Here is a 21,677-nt window from a genome sequence, read left to right as displayed (position 1 = left end):
CACTTCTAACTCACAGCCAACCTGTGGCGCATACCCACTGACTACATTCACCGTCACCCCTTCAATTTCTAACTTTAGGCTCATCATCCTGTCTGAGACTCTTTTCACCTCTAGAACACTGTTTACAAACTCCCCCTTCAGAATCACTCTTACCCCGTTTCTCTTCCTATCAACACCATGATAGAACAGTTTGTATCCTCCTCCAATACTACGTGCCTTGCTGCCCTTCCACCTTGTCTCCTGCACACACAGTACATCTACCTTCCTTCTCTCCATCATGTCTGCCAGCTCTCTGCCTTTCCCTGTCATTGTGCCAACGTTAAGAGTCCCTATTCTCAAACCTATGTTCCTGCCTTTTCCCTTCTCTCTCTGGCCACGGACCCTTCTGCCTCCCCTCTTTCTTCCACCAACAGTAGTCAAATTTCCACCGACACCCTGTAGGTTAACAGCATCGGTGGCGGTCGTTGTTAACCCGGGCCTCGACCAATCCGGTATGTCTAAAGTGTGGATGATTCGCATGGTTATTTTGGCAATTTTTACGCCGGATGCCCTTCCTGACGCAACCCTCTCTATTTATCCGGGCTTGGGACCGGCACAGAAGTTACTGGCTTGCAACCCCTGTGGCTAGATTCGCTAGTTTTCCTTAACTGTTAAGCACAAATCATTTGATGCATTATTTTTTTAAGGCTTTTGGACTGTTTAATAAAGAAATCCAGTGTTTTGTTTGGATGAACCCATCTTATTTTGAAGGCAAAATCAAAAACTACCTATTTATGTAGTTGAGTAAATGATTTAAAAAGAAAAACCTTAATGTCTTGAGACCCGAGATAATATTTAAGCTAACCCTCTGCACACGCCACGGTCCCTAGTTGGGCAGGATTAATTACTGTGGTCATTTTAACCCAAAATGGGGATGTTCACAATGTGGATGTGGACACCACGTCTTAAGCGTTTAAGGAACCTAAAGAAAAAGTAAGTTTTGTTTTTTTGGAAACTTTTCAAGCATGTACGACCGAAGTATGACTTGAATATAGCGTATGCAGCACACATATCATGAGAAAAGTATATAATTGATGCACGCATTTTGGGCCAGATTTGTTTTTTACGTTGATTTACGCGTTCTTTGAGTTGTTTATTCGGATTTCTTCCAGGGTTTTAACATGGTACATTTACGATACATCTTTGAAAATTTCACATGAAAGGCCACAACTTTTCTTGCCTTTTCCGCATATATTCACGTATGACCAATTTCCATCTGTGCAATATATGCAAAATGTACGTCGTGACTGTGTGAAACGGCCTTAATCTAAATTAAATCAATGCTAAGCAAGTAATTTCAACATTAGGGCTACCATCATTTATTTTTCTTCAGCCAGAAAGCCACTATGGAGGGGTTAAAGAGCCACATGTGGCTCCTGAGCCTCAGGTTGCAGGTACCTGTTTTAAGGGGAACGTATAGCTAGCAGATGTCAATAAAGTGAAGTGGAGCTACACTTCTGGAATCATTACTTTAATTCTCTTCAATGAAAGCAGATTGAGATGCTTATTTAATAGAAGTTTTTCAAGGCTGATGATACAAACTGAGTGGGTGCTGTCTGCATTCATTTCAGTGTGTGCGCTAACCAAGCTGCTTCCTCATTCGTGCTGAAAACAAGATTTTCCCAAAGCTGTTCTCACCTGATGATAAGCTGACAATGTGCTTAGCAAGCAGGGTCAGTCACACTGAAGACAAAGCTTCTCCGTTTATCCACATGTGTTCACACACTCTGCCTCACACAGACACACTTAGATGCAGCTGGGCACGGAGTAGAGACAAAGGCTTTTGCTGTAAATGCTGACTTGAGGAATGAAGAAAAGCTGCCATGCTTGGAAAGACAAGTCTTGGCAGGAGAATCTCTCATGAGTGCGAAGTTCAATCCGACCCCCAGGTCTGACCCAAGGTGTGTTTTGCTGAGACAGTTATTCATTATCATACATATGAGGGTGGATGTCTCCCTGGAGAATTTAGAAGATTTGAGGTTTAACTTTTGAAAGGCTCCATGTCAGAGAGCTTCTTGGGGCATTACTAAAGTAGGAACTAGACTGGATATTGATGTTTCTTTTTTTCTTTTCTGGTCTCCATAAAGAATGGTCAGTGAACAACGAAAGCTCATCGAGTGAATTTAGAAATAAAAATTAGATTGGGAAAATATGATGAGCTTGCTTTAGGGACGAAGCAGGGCAATTTAGGTTTGCACAGCTATTGTACACCTCAGGCTATTTACAAAGATAATAAAGGACTTGTAAGGCTGTTGCAGCTCCAGCTTTTGAATCCCCCCAATGCACATACTGGCTTCAGTGCAATGCTCAACAACCATTGTTGCTAAAAGCTCTTTGGGATCAAAAAATATAATCCTAGAGTTGGACAAATTAGTAGTGACTCTCTGAGTTCCCAGCAGACTGATTACATATTGAGCTGCGCACACTTGAAGAAAATTGAACAAAATACTTACATCTGACCTTTTTTTTTGGTAAACAACTTACAACTACTGAGCTAAATGAATGCTTTGCATGCTCTAAGCACCCAAATCAGTTGAAGCTAAATGCAGCACTGAGTGGCCGTCTGTGATGCCATATTCAGAGCTACCTACACCCACGGCAGGGTGAGTGAGAGTCACCATGATGTGAGGGTGCCAGCAAAGGCTAAGTTTACCTGTTTGAGACAGATTGGACATGGGTACAGCATGTGTGTGATCAGAGTTTTATTTAAAAATGTAAGTGGATTTCTTGTCCTTATTGAAATTATATGCATTGGCTCCTAAAACTTGCAATTCTCTGAGATTTTTTTGTGTAAGCAAAACATTTCGCAACAGTTTTTGCCTGAACAGAAACTGCAACCACTGCTGTCTGGTATACCTAACATTTTGAAAGAAGAATTAATTTGAATCTTTTCTACAATTCAAAAGCCCTCTTTGGGCTCCCAAGTGTTAATGTACTTACACCCCCTGCATGTGTGGCTTGTTCACACCTCTATTCTGATTATATGAAAGACTTGGTGTCAAATAATTCAGATAGCAATTGTGGTCAAAAACCACGATCATTAATTTCTCCTCCACGATCAATGCTCAAACAGTTGGCACTTCCATGTCTTGAAAAAGACACTACTCATACCTCACTACTAAATCCAAGTCCCTGATAGGTTAAAGTTCAACTGCTAGTTTTGTACGTAGAGCCTGCAAAACAGACTCCATATCTTGCATAGCAATGCGTGAATGCAAAAGTTTTGAACACGGAAGCCTGAAACGGGCACACATTTACATAGACTTTTTATTGGATCCGGTCGCTTAAACGTGTGTTTCAGAGCTCGGTGTGAATGCAGCATTACTCCTTAATATCAATAACAAACCTGCACCAATGCCATGTGCTGCTGTTGACATTTTTCCCCCCAGCTTGTTTTTGGCTGGAGCCATTAAATTTAAAACTCTTGCAGTTTTTTTTCCATCCATCCATCCATCCATCTTCATCCGCTTATCCGAGACCGGGTCGCGGGGGCAGCAGACTGAGCAGAGATGCCCAGACTTCCCTCACCCCAGCCACTTCCTCCAGCTCCTCTGGGGGGACCCCGAGGCGTTCCCAGGCCAGCCGAGAGACGTAGTCTCTCCAGTGTGTCCTGGGTCTTCCCCGGGGCCTCCGCCCAGTGGGACATGCCCGGAACACCTCTCCAGGGAGGCGTCCAGGGGGCATCCGGACTAGATGCCCGAGCCACCTCAGCTGGCTCCTTTCGATGTGGAGGAGAAGCGGTTCTACTCCGAGCTCCCCGCGGGTGACCGAGCTTCTCACCCTATCTCTAAGGGAGCGCCCAGCCACCCAACGGAGGAAGCTCATTTCAGCCGCTTGTATTCGGGACCTCGTTCTTTCGGTCATGACCCATAGGACCATTGAACGTAGATCGACCGGTAAATTGAGAGCTTTGCTTTTTGGCTCAGCTCTCTCTTCACCACAACGGACCGATAGAGCGACCGCATAACTACGGACGCCGCTCCGATCCGCCTGTCAATCTCACGCTCCGATCTTCCCTCACTCGTGAACAAGACCCCAAGGTATTTAAACTCCTCCACCTGGGGCAAGGACACTCCACCGACTGAGAGATGGCAAACTACCTTTCTCCGGTCAAGGACCATGGCCTCAGATTTAGCGGTGCTGACCCTCATCCCAGCCGCTTCACACTCGGCCGCAAACCGCCCCAATGCACGCTGGAGGTCCCGGTTCGATGAAGCCAACAGGACAACATCATCTGCAAAAAGCAGAGAGGAAATCCTGTGGTCCCCAAACCAGATCCCTTCGGGCCCCTGGCTGCGCCTAGAAATTCTGTCCATAAAAACAATGAACAGAACCGGTGATAAAGGGCAGCCCTGCCGGAGTCCAACGTGGACCGGGAACAGGTCTGACTTACTGCCGGCTATGCGAACCAAGCTCCTACTCTGGTCATACAGAGACCGGACAGCCCTCAGTAAGGCTCCCTGGACCCCATACTCCCAGAGCACCCCCCACAGGATGCCACGGGGGACGCGGTCGAACGCCTTCTCCAAATCCACAAAACACATATGGACTGGATGAGCGAACTCCCACAATCCTTCCAGCACCCTAGATAGGGTGTAGAGCTGGTCCACTGTTCCACGACCAGGACGGAAACCGCACTGTTGTTCCTGAATCCGAGGTTCGACTATCGGACGGACTCTCCTCTCCAGTACCCTGGCATAAACTTTCCCAGGGAGGCTGAGGAGTGTAATTCCCCTATGGTTGGAACACACCCTCCGGTCCCCCTTCTTAAAGAGGGGAACCACCACCCCTGTCTTCCAGTCCAGTGGTACGGTTCCCGACCGCCACGCGATGCTGCAGAGACGTGTCAGCCAAGACACTCCCACAGCATCCAGAGACTTGAGGTGCTCAGGGCGGACTTCATCCACCCCCGGGGCCTTGCCACCGAGGAGCTCGTTGACTACCTCAGTGACTTCAGCCCGGGTAATAGACAGCCCCACCCCAATGTCCTCACTCTCCACTTCTTCAAAAGAAGGCGTGTCAGTGGGATTGAGGAGATCCTCGAAGTACTCCTTCCACCGCCCGACAATGTCCCCAGTCGAAGTCAACAGCTCCCCACCTGCACTGAAAACGGTGCCTGTGGAGAACTGCTTTCCCCTCCTGAGTCGTCGGATGGTTTGCCAGAATTTCTTCGAGGCCAACCGATAGTCCTTCTCCATGGCCTCACCGAACTCCTCCCAGGACCGAGTTTTCGCCTCCGCAACAGTCCGGGCCGCAGCTCGCTTAGACTGCCGGTACCTGTCAGCTGCCTCTGGAGTCCCGCAGGCCAGCCAGGCCTGGTAGGACTCCTTCTTCAGCTTGACGGCATCCCTTACTTCTGGTGTCCACCACCGGGTTCGGGGGTTACGCCGCGACAGGCACCAGAGACCTTGTGACCACAGCTCCGAGCAGCAGCAGAGACAATGGAGGTGGAAAACATGGTCCACTCGGACTCAATGTCCCCAACCTCCCTCGATACCTGTTTGAAGTTCTCCCGGATGTGGGAGTTAAAGACTTCCCTGACGGAGGGCTCAGCCAGACGTTCCCAGAAGACCCTCACAGTACGTTTGGGTCTTCCAAGTCTTTCCGGCCTCCTTCCCCGCCAGCGAATCCAACTCACCACCAGGTAGTGATCGGTGGACAGCTCCGCCCCTCTCTTCACCCGAGTGTCCAAGACACAGGGCCGAAGGTCGCCTGAAACAACTACGAAGTCGATCATTGACCTCCTGCCTAGGGTGTCCTGATGCCAGGTGTATTGATGGATACCCTTGTGCTCGAACATGGTGTTCGTTATGGACAAACTATGACGAGCACAGAAGTCCAATAACAAAACACCACTCAGGTTCAGATCAGGGGGGGCGTTCTTACCAATCACACCCCTCCAGGTGCCACTGTCATTGCCCACGTGGGCATTGAAGTCCCCCAGGAAGACAATGGAGTCACCCGTTGGGGCACTTTCCAGTACCCCTTCGAGAGACACCAAGAAGGCCTGGTACTCCGAACTGCTGTTCGGCCCGTAAGCCGAAACCACAGTTAGAGACCTGTCCCCCACCCGGAGGCGGAGGGACATGACCCTCTCGTCCACCGGTGTGAACTCCAACACTTGGCGGCTGAGCTGGGGGCTCACGAGTAAGCCCACGCCAGCCCACTGCCTCTCACCTCGGGCAACTCCAGAGTGGTAGAGAGTCCAACCCCTCTCTAAGGATTGAGTTTCAGAGCCCAGGCCATGTGTGGAGGTGAGCCCGACTATATCTAGACGGTATCTCTGAACCTCTCGCACCAGCTCAGGCTCCTTCCCTCCCAGAGAGGTGACATTCCATGTCCCAAAAGCCAGGTTCCATGATCGGGGTTTGGGCCGCCGAGGCACCCGCCCTCGACTGCCACCCAAACCACATTGCACCGGCCCCTTTTGAGGTCTCCTACGGGTGGTGGGCCCATGGGAGAGTGGTCCCACGTCGCTCCTTCGGGCCCGTGGGAAGAGCCCCGGCCATGGGCCTGGCTCCAGAGCGGGGCCCCGGTGACGCCAATCCGGGCGACGTAATCGGGTCCTTGTTATTACTTATCATAAGGGGGTTATGAACCGCTCTTTGTCTGGCTCGTCACCCAGGACCTGTCTGCCATGGGAGACCCTACCAGGGGCTTAAGCCCCAGACAGCTTAGCTCCTGGGATCACCCGAGCTCTCAAACTCCCCCACCACGTTAAGGTGGCGGTTCACGGGTTTTTTTTTTTGGTTTTTTTGTTGTTGCAAATTTAGACTCAAACACACAATCCGAGATCACAACATCATGACAAGATCTTTTGGAAAATAATTTACACATGTATCTTTAAGCAGTTTTTCTAATGGAGTTAGATCACCAACCAGCATTAGTGCCTGCAGCATTACACACAAACCAATTTGTGGTCAATTAAAAAAAAAGAATTCAGTTCGTTTACATGCATGCTTTGCTATAATGTACTTTTAATGAAGTTTACTGTCGTTTCAACTCTCAGTGAAGTCATCAGTGAGATTAAGAATGCTACTAACTGTTCATGTTTACATTGTAATTTATTCCTCTAAAATCTGCTCCTGTTCAAAACAAGTTAACCCTTTAACACTGGAGATGCCTAAATCACACTAGCTCCATGATCTACAGTGAATACTTGCTCTTATTTTGACATGGAGAGAAGCGGCTTAATCGACTCTGCAAGTACCTTTTATGCTGCTTATGTGAACACACCACTATATAGTGTTGCATGTCAGTGCAAAGCTGCTTTTCTCAGTTTCAGAATCCACTGAAATTACATTACCTGTAATTGCGTCAATGGTTGAAAGTAGTTTAACAGTTTAACACCAGAGGTTTAGCTCCAGTCTTTACATTCTTTAAACTCTCTCAAAACATGTTGGAGTTTCCCAAGTTTGAATTGTTCTAGTTTTTTTCCCCCTCCAAAATTCAGCAAAAATTGCCGCATAAGAAGTTAGATTTTGCCAACCAACCAGTTCATCTTGACTTAAATAGAGTTTTTTTTAGCAACAATCAACACCTGTCACCATCTGTTGCAAGCAAATCTGTCAGTAGTGAACTTGTGTCCTTTACTCAAAGCACAGGACTAGTGTTATGTCCCTTTTAATGTTTAGGAGACCTAGAGGAGCACAACATTAAAGAAATGCTTTCCCCAACTTTAAACTAAGAACAAAAACACCAAAATTGTGTCCATACAAAAATAACAAGTCTTATTCAATTGACTTTTATTCATAAATCCCAATATTACAACAATAGTTGTCTCAATAGGCTTCATGCCAGTAGTTGTATAAGAACATGCAATCAGTCTTATTCTTATACAACTACAGGGTAGCTTTTTTCATACAAGATAGCTTTTAGGATATCATTACAGCAGTGCTGAGCGCGTGCCGCATAAAAAGAAACACAGAAAAGCGTGTAAGAAGCATTTTCAGCTGTGTGAACAAATAACAGTTGGATCCTTTTTCTGTTGTATAACACAACAATAGTTGCTTTATATTTGTTCGCGGGTCATCTGCTGCTACATTCCTACTCTGTGTTTACGGTGTCCGTTGAGGTTCAGTTGTTCCGCTCCGAGGACGGATTGCATTTTGACTGAGGAATCTCAGAGCGAACTGAAGCTCAGTTTGACTGAAAACTAACCGAGACCACCTAAAAAGATGTTTTCAGAAGGATTTTTTTTTTCCGGATCATCAGGGAAAATGAAGTGTGGTTCACTTTGAGCGGACCAAATGTGTCCAGTCTGAATAGACCTTTTAAGTAACAAAAACTATATTACTGGTAAACAGGCAAAAGAAGGCAGTCTTTTTAATAGTGCTCTTTTGTATAGTATTGAAAGAGATTTGTTACATATTTTGCAACTTTCTGATTCCGTTGGTTTTTGTTAAACTCACAATAAATAATACTTTAGTGAGAGGATTGTGCCCTTTGGTTCGGTTTTTTGGTTATCTTTTGTTTTGAGTTATTTTCCCTTTTCTGTCACACCAGGTTCATGTTCGTAGTCATCCACAGCTGTCTTCATTTTGCGTAATGACCCTTAGAGTATTTAAGCTTCTGGGATGTCTTTATTCTTTAGTTTTTCATTGTCAAATAATCTGTTTTATCAGCCTTTTGTTGCAGCCTTTGTTCATGAATTGTGTTCATATTTAAGTTTATTCATTAAAAGCTTTTGCCGCAAAGCCCAGTCTTCTACATTGGGGATCCTCCACCACTGTTTTCTGACATATACATGTTGCTGATATTTTCTTCTAATTGTTTGCATAATATTCTTTGTTTTTGATACACGATTTATTCTGTAAAATAAAACAATAATAAATAAATAAATATTCTTCCATTATAGAGTAATTCAAGCCTTGAAAACATGTCTTAGTGCTGTGAAAATGGATAATGTTAACTTGTAACTGAGCTTCTGTAAACAGTGTGTGCACAGATGAAAAAGAAAAAGTTTACCTAATATATTATAGGAAAGGTCCAATTTAAAATCCTGAAGAAGCAGAATGAAACTTAACCTGGCGATCAATTTTCCTGGTAGATATGGAACAGCTAAATCTAAACCCAAATGAGTTTGTCTGGGAGAGAAAATGAAAAGTAGCCCAGAAGTCTGAATCCATATTTAAAAGCAGTGGGCTTGTAAACCTTGGGGCTGTTATTTGGGATTTATTGAGTGTATTAAAGTTGTGCAAAAACTTAGTGAACTTTAAAATTTATTGTAAATTTGCAGATATTGATACAGAGTACAATGTTATGGTAAACTGTTTAATAGTCATACATTTATTCCCAGGGTTTTCATTTAGCAAAGCACCAAATACAGAAAAAAAAGATGGGATTTCACGGGGTGAGGCAATCTGTCCAGCAGTCATCACTCACTTCCTTATGAAATAATGTAACTTTACACTAAAAATGTATTTTTTTTTTCTTTTTTTGCAAATTACTTTTGCAAATTTACTTCCTTGGCTTTACTTAAATAATCCCCGTTATGTTCAGGGCTGAATTTGCAACTGACAGAGGAGTAATCTCTTCCTAGGTTGACTGTTGAATTGCATTTGGAAAACTGAAACATTTGCCTACAACAAAAAGGTTGTTTCATCTCTCATCTGTGTTCATCAGAACGACCTTGGGTGAAACATTTGACTTCATAAACCCCACATGGATGCAGATTAGAGTATTTTACCACTTCCAGTTTTTTTTTTTTCATGCTGCATAAACCGTTTCTACACACTTTCTTGATTTTTCCTCCAGCCACTCGCACATCACCCTCCCCTTCTTACTGGAAGTGCCCCTTTCCCCACCTCTATCCACAGCTTGTTAAATCTGATTGACAGAACCAGAAATCAGTGGTGAGGGTAAGGCCAGCAAGGGTCTCCAAATGGAAAAAAAAGAACATGCACACATGTGGACAGGATGAAATTAATATCCACATACGTGTTTTCTCACCATCATAACTTAAGACATCGGTCATGAATTATTAATGCAACACCAGAAGGTATAAGCTCATGCAAATTATAGTTCATATTTTAAAATAGCTTTGAATGATTGGCGCTTTATAATACTCTTTCAGGCCCTATAATTATTTGGCATCTAAAATGTTTCAGGGGAATGATTTCCACTGGGTCGAAGTCCTGGAATCCAACAACAGAAACTGCCCAGAGGAAAGAAGATGATTCATGCGAGTCTGTGAGCATTTCTGCTTTTGAGTGCAACCCCCCCCCCCATCTTGTTTGTTCAAACATATCTGCTTTCAGACTGGCAGTCATCTTCAAGTGATGTCCTTTGTTTGTCTTCATGAAAACATGGACATGAAAACATTCATATTGGGTGTTCAAAGTCTTCTGTAGCTCTTCAAGCTACAACCATGTAGTCCAAATAAAATAGTATACAAAGTATAATCAACAGGTGAGTGGAAAAAACGTTTTCTAACTTTTTTTTAACATATTTACAACTTGTAAATTATTTGTATCAGGGTGCGGTGGATTTTAATAGCAATTTGGGCACCATGCTCACTAATTTACAAGAAAAAAAAGTTTAAGAACACTTTTGGTAAAAATTGTTCAAACAGAATTCATTTTGGTCTATATTCCCCAATGTAGTGAACATCGATGCACACTGGTTTTTTACAGAGACTGCTGGGAAATGTCTAGGGAATTCTATTTTGGACAGCACTACAAAATGGCAAATGTACTATATAGCAGTGTTTTTCAACCTTTTTTGAGCCACGGCACACTTTAACCTTGACAAAAATCCAGCGGCACACCAGCATCCAAAAATGTAAAAAGCAAAAGGAGAACTCGTAGTCTGTATTGATCTACAGCCACTCTGCAATCTCACATGCATTTTTGTAATAATTGTTGCAGAAAAAGCTGGAAGCTGCAGCTGTTTTTCTAAAATTTGTAATAAAAGTTAAATTAGAAGATTTAAAAACTGTTTGATGCTTGTTCGTTGTGGTTTGAAGACATTTAACAAGAAAGACTCATTGTGCGCTGAGATGCTGTCACTTCAACCCAATGCATCATGGGAGATGTAGTACAAACAGCGGCCGAACACAGAAAGACTCGCGTCTCTGAGCTTCATTGTTTTGTTCACTTGTTCCACGGTTTGATACCGGATTCTGTGGGAAGCTACACCGCTAAAGACGAGCTTTAGCTGGTATTTTTGTTGGAATGAGAGACTTTATGAGCTAAATCTGAACAAGGCGGTGAAGACTTTAAGTACTTCTGATTGGTCAGACTGATGACGTGTGATTGAGCCTCCAAGAATGATTGGTGGAAACAGTTAAAGGGGCGGGACTTTTCCTAATACAGCTGTAGCTGCAGCTAAATCGTGGTGCCGTCATTTTTATCAAAATGTCTTTAACAGAATCAAATAAACACAAAGAAAAAATATTTTACGATCTTTCATATTCCTAACTTCTCAGTGTTTTATCAGGGCCTGTTTGGATGAACACAGAGCTGATATCCTGGAGAAGGGAAATGTTTTTAGATCAGTTAGTGAGGGCAATTTCCCACGGCACACTAGTGTGAAGCGGCACACTGGTTGAAAAACACTGCTATATAGCACTATGTGGTGAGTAGTGAAGGAATTTGGACACAACCATTATGACACATTCTACCCATTAATCGCACACTGGCCCCTTACTGTGTGCTAATGCCTACGCGTGGGGGGTGCAGGTGGAATGCAAGTGCACAGATAACACATACAAACCACACCCTGATTGTCTAATTTCTATCAGTCAGGCAGTGCGCAAGGGGACAGCCCCCTATCACAGGGGGTTAAAAAGATGTAGAATCCAAATGACACGCCTGTGTTTTACCTACTATACCCTTACTTACCCCTTTTTGTGTTTTATAAATCCTATCTTACAACCTGTCATTTGAAGCATGCTCATAATAAAAAAATTTGTACGAACGTTTTCACTCTACGGGCTCACTGAGTGGCCTTACTATTTCATATGTTTGCACATTTTTTGCCCACAGACACCCCATAACCACCCCAAGGGCAGTTGTGACTAAAGCAAAAAGAAGTTTTTAGCGTTTGACGCATTTGAAGGTTGATGCTTCAAACAAAGAAAATACGATTCGATCAAGTTTTAGCTTTAGATGAGACTGAGACATCACAAAAGACTGCTGAAGGCTGTCAGGGCTCCAAACAAAAACGGCTCAGTGAAGCTCCAATGACGTTCCATGAAATGGGTGATAAATGATGCTCAAAAGATTCTGCGCGCCGGCAGGTTTCCTTGTTCCCTCTTAAAGAAAACTCCCCCAAACACCTTCATGAATATGGTTTAAACAATGAATGAATTTGCCACGACAGTGCTGCATCCCACTTTATCAAAATCCCAAACTCCTTTGCTTAGTGCCAAAGGCTGTTGCCTTCTTTTAATCACTGATATACAACATTAGTTATGTTCAGTTTCAAAAGATCTCTTCTAATTTAAACATATTCCTAAAACGGAAGTGATAGAATCTTGTTGAGAAGGAGAGGATGAGGCTCCCGTGGGCTGTTTGTCTATTGAATATAAAATGACTTAGAGAAGATTTGTGCTCAGGTGATGGTACATATTATATTTTATCCCGTTGTATAAAGGAAATCTAATACACCTTTAACTTCAAGCTCAGTTCCATCAAATCCAACATAACCTTCGGTTCTGGATTCACAGGATTTTATTCAGCACATACATTTGACGTATACCTCTATTTTATGGCTCTGCGCCTTCCAGCCTTCAGCTGATAGGCAGATAAGATGGGGACGTTGTATTAAAACTAAATTGGAGAAACTCTTAAAGCAACATCAAATCTAATAGTAACCAATGCACTACACTGCTTAACATGCTGCTCACAGTCCAATCTCCTGTCATAATTGAATAAAGCTTGCAAATCCTCAAACAGGGTTGCATCGGCTCTTAAACTCTGAGTTTGTGGAGGACACTTGCAATTTACAGGAGGGCATTTTTTATGACAGAATTGATCTATCAAGAAGACAGATGACATAAATGGGAGACTGTTGATGTAACCTTCCGTGAATGTTGCCTAAATGCAGAGCAACATCATTCATGACTAAAACATTAGTCAATGAGAAAAAGACATAAAACAAATGCCCCAATCAGTTGTTTGGAAGACACTTGGAGAACCCTGTTAAAGTCCCACTACGGATCATCTTTTGATCTACTTTCAAAGCATTCCCAGTGGTCTTTTAATTGTGATTATGCTTGATTTGAATTTGATTTGATTTGAAATGGTTTATTTCAAGCAATTATGTAGAAATAATACACCAAAGCAATATAATCATCAGTTGTACATTCATAAAGTAACTAATCAAATGTATGGTAATTAGACATATTAATAAATATTGCTTGAAAGGGGGTGGAAGGAAGCAAATTTATATAATCCCACCCCGTTATACTATAACCATTTTATTACATGATTTATCAATATCCGGTTCCCAGTTTTTATCAGACAGAATTAAAAATCATAAGGTATCGATAAAGCACATGACAAAGATGAATTACTTAATTATTATGTAAAAAATAACTATTCTAGAAATCAACATGTCAAATGCAGATCAGTCATCTAAAATATATGCAGATTAAGATACTTATAAAAGTCATTCATATGATTAAAACATAATACTATATCAGTAAAATAGACAACACTGTTTCAGGAATTTTCATAGCAAAATTTCATCAAGTATCAAAAGTTAAAAACATGTGCAAAATTATGCTACATTAGGAAAGATTTTTGAATCAATTTATGAATTTTTGGAGGAAGTGAAGTAATATCATTAAACATTGATCAATTTAACCATTTTCAATATGTGATTAATCATTTATTTTACTTTTTTTATATATATATTTTTTTCTTTTTTTTTTTTTATATATATTAAAGTAATGCTGTAAGGGAAAAAATAAAATGGTCCATTATGTGTCGATTGTCCAAGGTTGGCATTTCTTCTTCTGCTGAATAACAGCTGGTCTTCTGGGTTAAAAACAGAGTTAATGGTTCTAGATTCAGGTCTATATCCTTCTTCAGCTGATATCAGCTGCGATGAAAGTTGAGGTCAAGTTGTCTGCATGTCAGAGCTCTGCTGTTATTCAGGTGACGTCAGACGATGGAGAAAGTGATGAATCCAGGTGTCATATTTCTTGAAATTATTTGGCTCTTTGATTTATTACTGCATGTTGTTTCAGACAACCGTAATCAAGCACTTCTCAAAATCCTTCATGGTGTTCACAACCAAAACCTTGGCCCGGTCCGGTGGACCGAGTGGTTTGATGTAAATCCTGCAGCCTTTAACCCAAGTGTTCTCGATCTGCTTTTGCTTCCTGAGAAGCCTCGCATGTTTGGAGATTTCAGCATTCCTTCTGGTCAGATGGTCATTCAGATAAACAGCAGATCCTCTGAGATTTTTACGTTGATTCATCAGAGCTAGCTTGTGTTTTTGATTCACAAACCTGATAAGGATCGCTGGTTTATCCGTCTCCTTTCTCCTGGGGAGCAGGTGGCAGGTCTCGATGGTGTTGAGATCCAGGGAAATCCCTTTAGATGTGAGAAATGAATGTATTTGCTGTTCCAGAGACTCTGCACCGCTCGCCGGTTCACTGCTAGCTATGCTAGCATTAGCAGTGCTTGCTCCTGCTGTCAGTTTCGCTCGAGGCTTGATTGGTACTCCAGTGAGAATGACATTATTCATCGTAACTTGCTGTTCCACATCGTCCATTCTTTTCTCCAGAATGTCTACCCGGTTTTCTCGTTGCTCGTTTTGAGCCCGAAATCTTCGGAACTCTTCCATCATTTCCAAAAGTGGCGTTAGCTTAGCCGACACCTGATCAGTAAAGATTTTCATCGTGGCTTCAATATCATCAAGAGTCTTTTTGAGGTCTTCGTATTCCTGGGTTTTCTTAGGGGCCATGGTCAGCTCTCATATTTTGGAGAAAATCAACTTTTTAAGTAATTTGAAGATAGTTGTATCCGCAGAGAGACACGCCACGCGCCCGTAACCCGGAACCGGGTGCTGTTATGACAACAGATGCCTGTTGACATTCAAACGACAAAGTTACCAAACATGGAACATCGGAGAATTAAATGACTTGGGCACCTTCTATTTTATTAGGAAAAAACATTACTAACAAACTAACTGGACATAATCAGGAGGAATGAGCATTTCTTCACTTCTCTTTCCTGCTCTTCTTTGTAGGGTTCTTGTCTAATGCCTATTAGTATGGGAAATTGTAAAAGAAGTGATGGGTTTCATTGACTGGAGGTTCTGGTACTTTCTTCTTGATTGTCAGAGCACAACCATCTTATCCAAACCAATGGTGAATTTGACATCTGTATCCTTTGTGGCAGTTCTTTCCATACAGAGGCTTCTGAGAAGGACAGTCTGAATGGACCTTGCCATCACCGATAAACTGAAGAGCCTGCAAGTAATGCAAAGTTGGATATCAAGCTTCTTTGCCTGTAGCCTTTTGTGCCTGTAGCCTGAAGAAAGATCTATTAAGTTTCAGGAACCCATTGTGCTTAAGCAGTTTCACATGTTAAGGGGGATAGCCTTTTACTTACAATCTGAACTATAATGACATGGTCTCTTGGGGTGAAAATATCTGCTAACTGTTTTTTGTTTAATGGTACTACGAATGCTGTCACTTCATGTGTAAGACCTGCAACAAGGTATTTCTAAGTTATTAGTACATCATATTTTTCCTTACAAGCTTATAGAGTATGCATTCGCCACACATGGATTGGGAGTCTGATAACAGCAACCATCACTTCACACTGTGGTCTCCTTGAGTTCTGGATAGCCTTTGATCACACCTTCAAAATGACAATATTAAACGGACAAAATATAAAATAAAATGACAAAAGTCCCACTGATTCTTATCTCGAAATAACGACAAGATAGTTCTCATGAAAAACAATGGGAAATAGTCGACTCCAACAGCCCTCACCCCAGAAGTTGTAGCCTTCTGTTGATATTCACAATGTAGTTAGGAGATGGTTGTACCTGGGTAAAGGAACTTCTGGTCTTTGTAGGTCTGCTTCCGCAGTATAGTCTGAATCAACACTGGGCAGGTCCCTCACCCGGTCTTAGTGAAATCCTTAACTTCAGGTTCAACCTTTATCTGCTTGTTTCTCTTATGTCCAGATTTAGATGGGGCTGGAGCATCTTTTTCACAGTCAATGGGATTGATCAACCATTTTTTTTTTCAGAAAGACCAAGAGAGGAGGAAAAAAGGTACCTTGCACACTTTAACATTTTTTTTCCATCTTTAAGCTTCGGTTGGTAGAAAAATGCTGAATTGTACCAGGATCTTTTACCAACATTTTTTGTTTTATGTAAATTTTTGTGACCAAAGTACTGGCGACTGGCCGTATGACTCTTCAAAAATGTATGATTACTATGAGAAACATTATCTTTTATTAAGCTACATTTAGGATTCCCAAAATGGTTTGCAAGTTGCCTTTAGATAAAGAAGAACAGCATACAATTACAGCAGTCAGTTCATGTTGTGATTTCTCATATTACATCTGACTAAAAAAAACACAAAAGTGAAGAGGGTCCTTTGCGATTCTGTTTAGATTGTAGATTGCAATAAAGTCAAAAAATGTTAATTGGGTAATGGACTGTTGAGAAAATGAGACTTCAAATTCCTACTGTTCATTCAAAGAATGTTTGATAAGACATAGTATCACTTCTAAAAGCCATTTTTCCTTTTTTCTCCTTTTTTAGCTGACTTCCTAAACTGAAATTTTAACAAAAAAACTGATCAAAAGAAAAAATCTTATGGAATACCTTTAGCCTAGTGTATAGCATAGTAAACATTTTTACCTACCAACATGGAAGGAGCCATGAATTATGAAAATGACCTCAAAAATCTGAAAAAAAAACAAAAATCAGCAGCCATTATGAAATGCATATAAAATTGCCTAAATCACATTGACTTCTGACTTAGGCAAAATAAAAATGCCTAAAATAAAATAAAATAAAATAAAAATGCCTAGTCACACTCTTGACATAGACAATCATACTAAAGGAGGTAAATGGCATGTTCTGTTTAACTGAGGATGTAGGCAATTTTATCAAAGGTGGCCAGCATCAAGAGGAGATGATTTAGGCAAAAAAATAATAATTTTTGTCAAAAAAGGACCTAGGCAATTAATTTAAGACGGTGACGATAATTAGATTTGGAACAGGTGGTATTAATTGCCGAGGATCTTGTAGGAATGAGATACTATTGGAGGAAGAAAGAAATTAGTAAAACAACAAAAGCGTGTTTCAAAGTGCAAGTGAAAATGATTCAGTGATTTATTTAGGACTAAAATGTAAGTGCTGCTGCTTGGTGATAAGCAGCAGGTTTTGTAGATGTGCTTTTCAGGTTTGTCGAAAAAAAAAAAATAAACACAATGATTTCACGGAAAAAAAGTTATTTTCTGAAAAAGTCAGATTTTTTGTTTGTTGCTTTTCTGAATATAGAAAAAGGTGTTGGAAATCACTAAACACAGCAACAAGGTCGCTAAGTTAGCAGAGGGGTACTAAAGTGACCTGAAATCAAAGTTAAACTTCAAATGTCTCAAGTCTTTTTACTTGTTTATTTTATAATGTTACATCATTTTATAATAATTTGCTTGAGCGTTAACTACCATAATTAATAATCAACTAATTATTACCATAAATGTTGTTATTTAACATGTTTTCCCCACACAGAAGAGCAGCACCTTTACTTAAATGAGACCGAAAAAATCTAAATAACACTTTTTACGTTTTTTACTTGTGCTTAACCCATCTGTTCCTGTCACAAAGTGGCAAAGAGAACAAGATTAAGAGAGCTTCACTCCAATTACTCTTTACTGAAAGCAGACATACGAGCTGTAGCCAGTCTTCCCTGAGCAGCTGCTGTGAAGCTCTTCAAGCTGCTTCATCCTGAGTTGGGGACACTTCTCTCCTGCCTGAAATCAAATAAACACTTTAACCTTCCTCCTGGGTTTCATCCATCTTCATTAGCTTTATGAATAAAAACAGATTCTCCTAAGATTTTTTGTTTTAGTTTAAATATTGCTGTTTCTTAATATCTTAGTTTTGTGGTTTTTGAAAGTAAAATTTTAAGATAAGGTAATGGGTTTTGGTTACATTTGTCTTCCAAATTTGAGTTTAACATTATTTCAATTGTAAACAACATAAGGTGTTGGCAATGCAAGAACAATATTGTCTGGATTTGTTTACAAAGTAATTGAAATAAACGGAAGAAGTTCAATTTTACTCATCCAGAATGCAGATGAATTTGTTGGAGTTCATTTGTCGGCCAAATATTTATTGATTTATTAATTTTTTTATTATATTTATTATTATTATTGTTTTTTTTTACTTGTCTTGTCCAACAGCTGGGCAGGCAGATGAGAGCTGACGGCCTCTTGTGTTGGACATATTTTACTTTAACAACAGGGATTATTAATCTTCAGACAAACCAGAGGTATGTCTGAATAAACCCCTTTTGTAATTGAGGCCAAACTTTATTAATTTCAATCATGTTATAAAATCTTTGGTGTTGGACCGGACGGAAAAGGAAAGGAGAGAAGAAGAGAGAGGGATGTTGGAGAGAGAGGGGGGGTAGGAGGGTGATAATTGGAGGGGGGGGTAAGACCATGAAGCAGCATAAAGCAACAAGTTTACTGGTTGTTTATCATTACGGTAAGGTTCAAATGGGGCCTGTCCACACACACACACTCACATCTTATCAACTCACCTGCTAGCTGCAAAAATGTCCACATGTCAACATGTACACAAAACAGATAGTGTTCACACACGCATACTTATGCCTTTAAACCAACTAGTGTGAAATATTTCATTCATTCAATCATGCAAACTATTAGTGCAAAGGTGAGCTAACACCTGTGCTCAGGTGAGTGTTTATGTTCTTCTAAAATGGATGGTGGAATGTGAAAAGAAGGAGGGAGAGTGCCCAGCCATCCCCAAACCGAGATCCCCGCTGCAGCAGCAGCGGCAGCCGGAACCCCCCAGCGCCACACGACGGCAGGTAGGGAACAACCGCCCCCGGGAGACCACATCCGCCACCCAGGCCAGGGCCAGCAGGGCCGCCGTGAGGCCCCCAGATCCAGAGAGCAGGGAGACACGGGGGGGAAAGAGAGGACCGCCCCAGCCCAACCGGGAGAGCCGCGCCGGGAGAGCCCAATGCAGGGCCCCACCCGAGAAGGGTGCCCACAGCCCCAGATGAGCACCCCATCACCACCCAGGAGTTCCGGGCATCCCCCCGCCCCCAACCCCAGGTATGAGCCAGGACCCCCCAAGGGAGACCCGCTCCGCACTCCAGGCAGCCACCCACCCGGCCCACGGTTGGTCCAGGGAGGAACAAGGCAGGGGCCAGCCGCCCCCGCCCAGGAGGGGAGCACCCCAGGGAAAAGGGGGGCCCACGAGGGGTGTTGTTAACATGGCCTGACCAGGCTCGGCCACAGTTGGAAATTTGGCGGGGCCTCTGGACCCGCCTCGCTGGACAGCACGGCCGTCTTCCGTAACCGCCTCATCTGCTGCGCTGGACTGTGAGGTCTCCCAGCCGTCCTCTGTACTTTTTATTTATTTATGCCTCGCTGGTGGACTTGAGTTAACTGTTTAGTTAGAGTTCCCCCCCTCTTTCCTTGGTTGACTTTTTTTTTTTGGAACCTCGGAGCGGTTCCTTGAGGGGAGAGGGGTTTTGTCACGTTTTAGTGTCTTTGATTTTGTGTTCTAGTTGTCTTTTGTTTCTGTCATGTTTGGAGTTCAGTTTCCTGTTTTACTTTGAAAGGTTCCTGTTATGTTTTGAGTTTTACTTTTTGGCCCCCATCTGCCCTCATTGTTTCCACCTGTCTCGTCTGTTCTGAATGTATTCAAGTGCTGTCCTTCCCTTCCTCCTGTGCTGCTCCATAGTTTGATGTATCCTCAGTTCTTGTGTCTTTTAATTCTAGTGTTTCGAGTTTTCCTGGATGCTGCAGTGGTTTTTGGTTTGTTTTACTTTATTAAAAATCCTGTTTCCCTGGAGCCTCCTCCTCCTATCTGTGCCTGGGTGCTCCCCCCCCATTCCCCCGTGACACCTGGCTAACAAACAGCAACAATAATTTATGAGGTGCTTTACATTACAATAAGATATTATTCTGCATGCCCTGCTAAGTACTCAGTATAAAATCAGAGATGAATAGCCAAAGGTTCAGTACTTCCTTTACAACTTCCAGAAAAAGCATAAAAGACAGAATTCTGGTACGCACATGCAGCTTTGAGTTTGATCAGGTCCAGAAGACGTGCAACTGGTTTTGTTTAAAATGATTACATGTTGGATCTAAGTCACTTATCTTAAGAACGCTTGTTCTTTTTTTGGACTTTTGCATAACCTTAAACAGTGTCTTATAGATATATTGAAGATGAATGGACATTTTCATCTTTTTACAAACAGTCTAATGTAAATGAAATAAATTCAATAAAAACGATTCATAATATGCTTGAAAGCACTCAGACTAAACTCGTGTGAGGACTTATGCAGGGCACGAACCCTAAAACTGTGAACTCCGGATGGCAAATTGTTGCAGCAGCTGTTTGAACAAGGTCAACTTATATATATAAGATTATAAAATTAATGTAAATTGAAGGACCAGACAGGACAATTCGAGTTATTCAAAGCTGGAACAAAATTGATTATTCAACACTGCAGAGACAAGTTATTTGCTGAAAAGAAATGGCTGTCCAAACTCAGGATTTTCTGCATAAAAAGCAACTGATAGCTAAGAAGGGCATGAGGGGGGAGCTTACTAAAATTGAGGCCTTCTCCAGAAATACCCAGTTGGTGATATTATTGTCCTTTTTAAGCCAATACACTGTGTACAATAGTCTTTAATATTAGCTGTACAGTAATAGAACACAATATTAAGTGTCGTGGCTCATCTCTTAAATTTTGCTTCTAATGAGTAAAACCTATTAGTTTTCTGCTATTAATCATATTTTACAAATATATAAAACTCTAAAAGAGGTCAATGCTTATAAAAAATGACTATACTTTTAAATAATTTATTCTGGGTTTTTTTTTGTTTTGTTTTTTACTCATTCTAAACCATCAAGGTGAAACTTAAAACCAATTCTATGAAACTGTCCTATAAAATCTAAATTCTAAGCATGGCTACAAAGTTTGTCCTCCAACCAAAGTCAATAATTGGTCTTCAACTTTTATGAAAGCAGTTTCCAGTCTGTCAAGAATAACATTTTTCAATAAACAAGAAAACTGGAAACAAAGAGCAAATTCATCTTTTTAGCTTCTTAGAAACATTAACCTCATTTCATTCTATGCCATTGAGAATAGGACCTAAAGGACACCAAAGCTTTTAGCTGAAAAAAAAGGAAAGATGTTAAAGTTTTCATTGCATGCTTGAGCACCATATTACTCATTTTTCACAACTGCTGCAGTCCAGAGGAAATTACCTCCAGACACTAAGATTATTGAGATGTTCATTTTTTTTGAAACTCCCTTGTGCTTCCAGCATCAACCTCATCCACATCCCGACGAGCTGATTTAATCAGCCAGGTTCATTAATGACAAATGCACTTCTCATCAGTGAGTCTGCGGTGTTTTGCAAAATTCTCACACTTCCTTTCTATTT

This window comes from Oryzias latipes, chromosome 6, assembly GCF_002234675.1.
Source record: "Oryzias latipes chromosome 6, ASM223467v1".
Classification (NCBI taxonomy): Eukaryota; Metazoa; Chordata; class Actinopteri; order Beloniformes; family Adrianichthyidae; genus Oryzias; species Oryzias latipes.
This window is presented reverse-complemented; position numbering follows the sequence as displayed.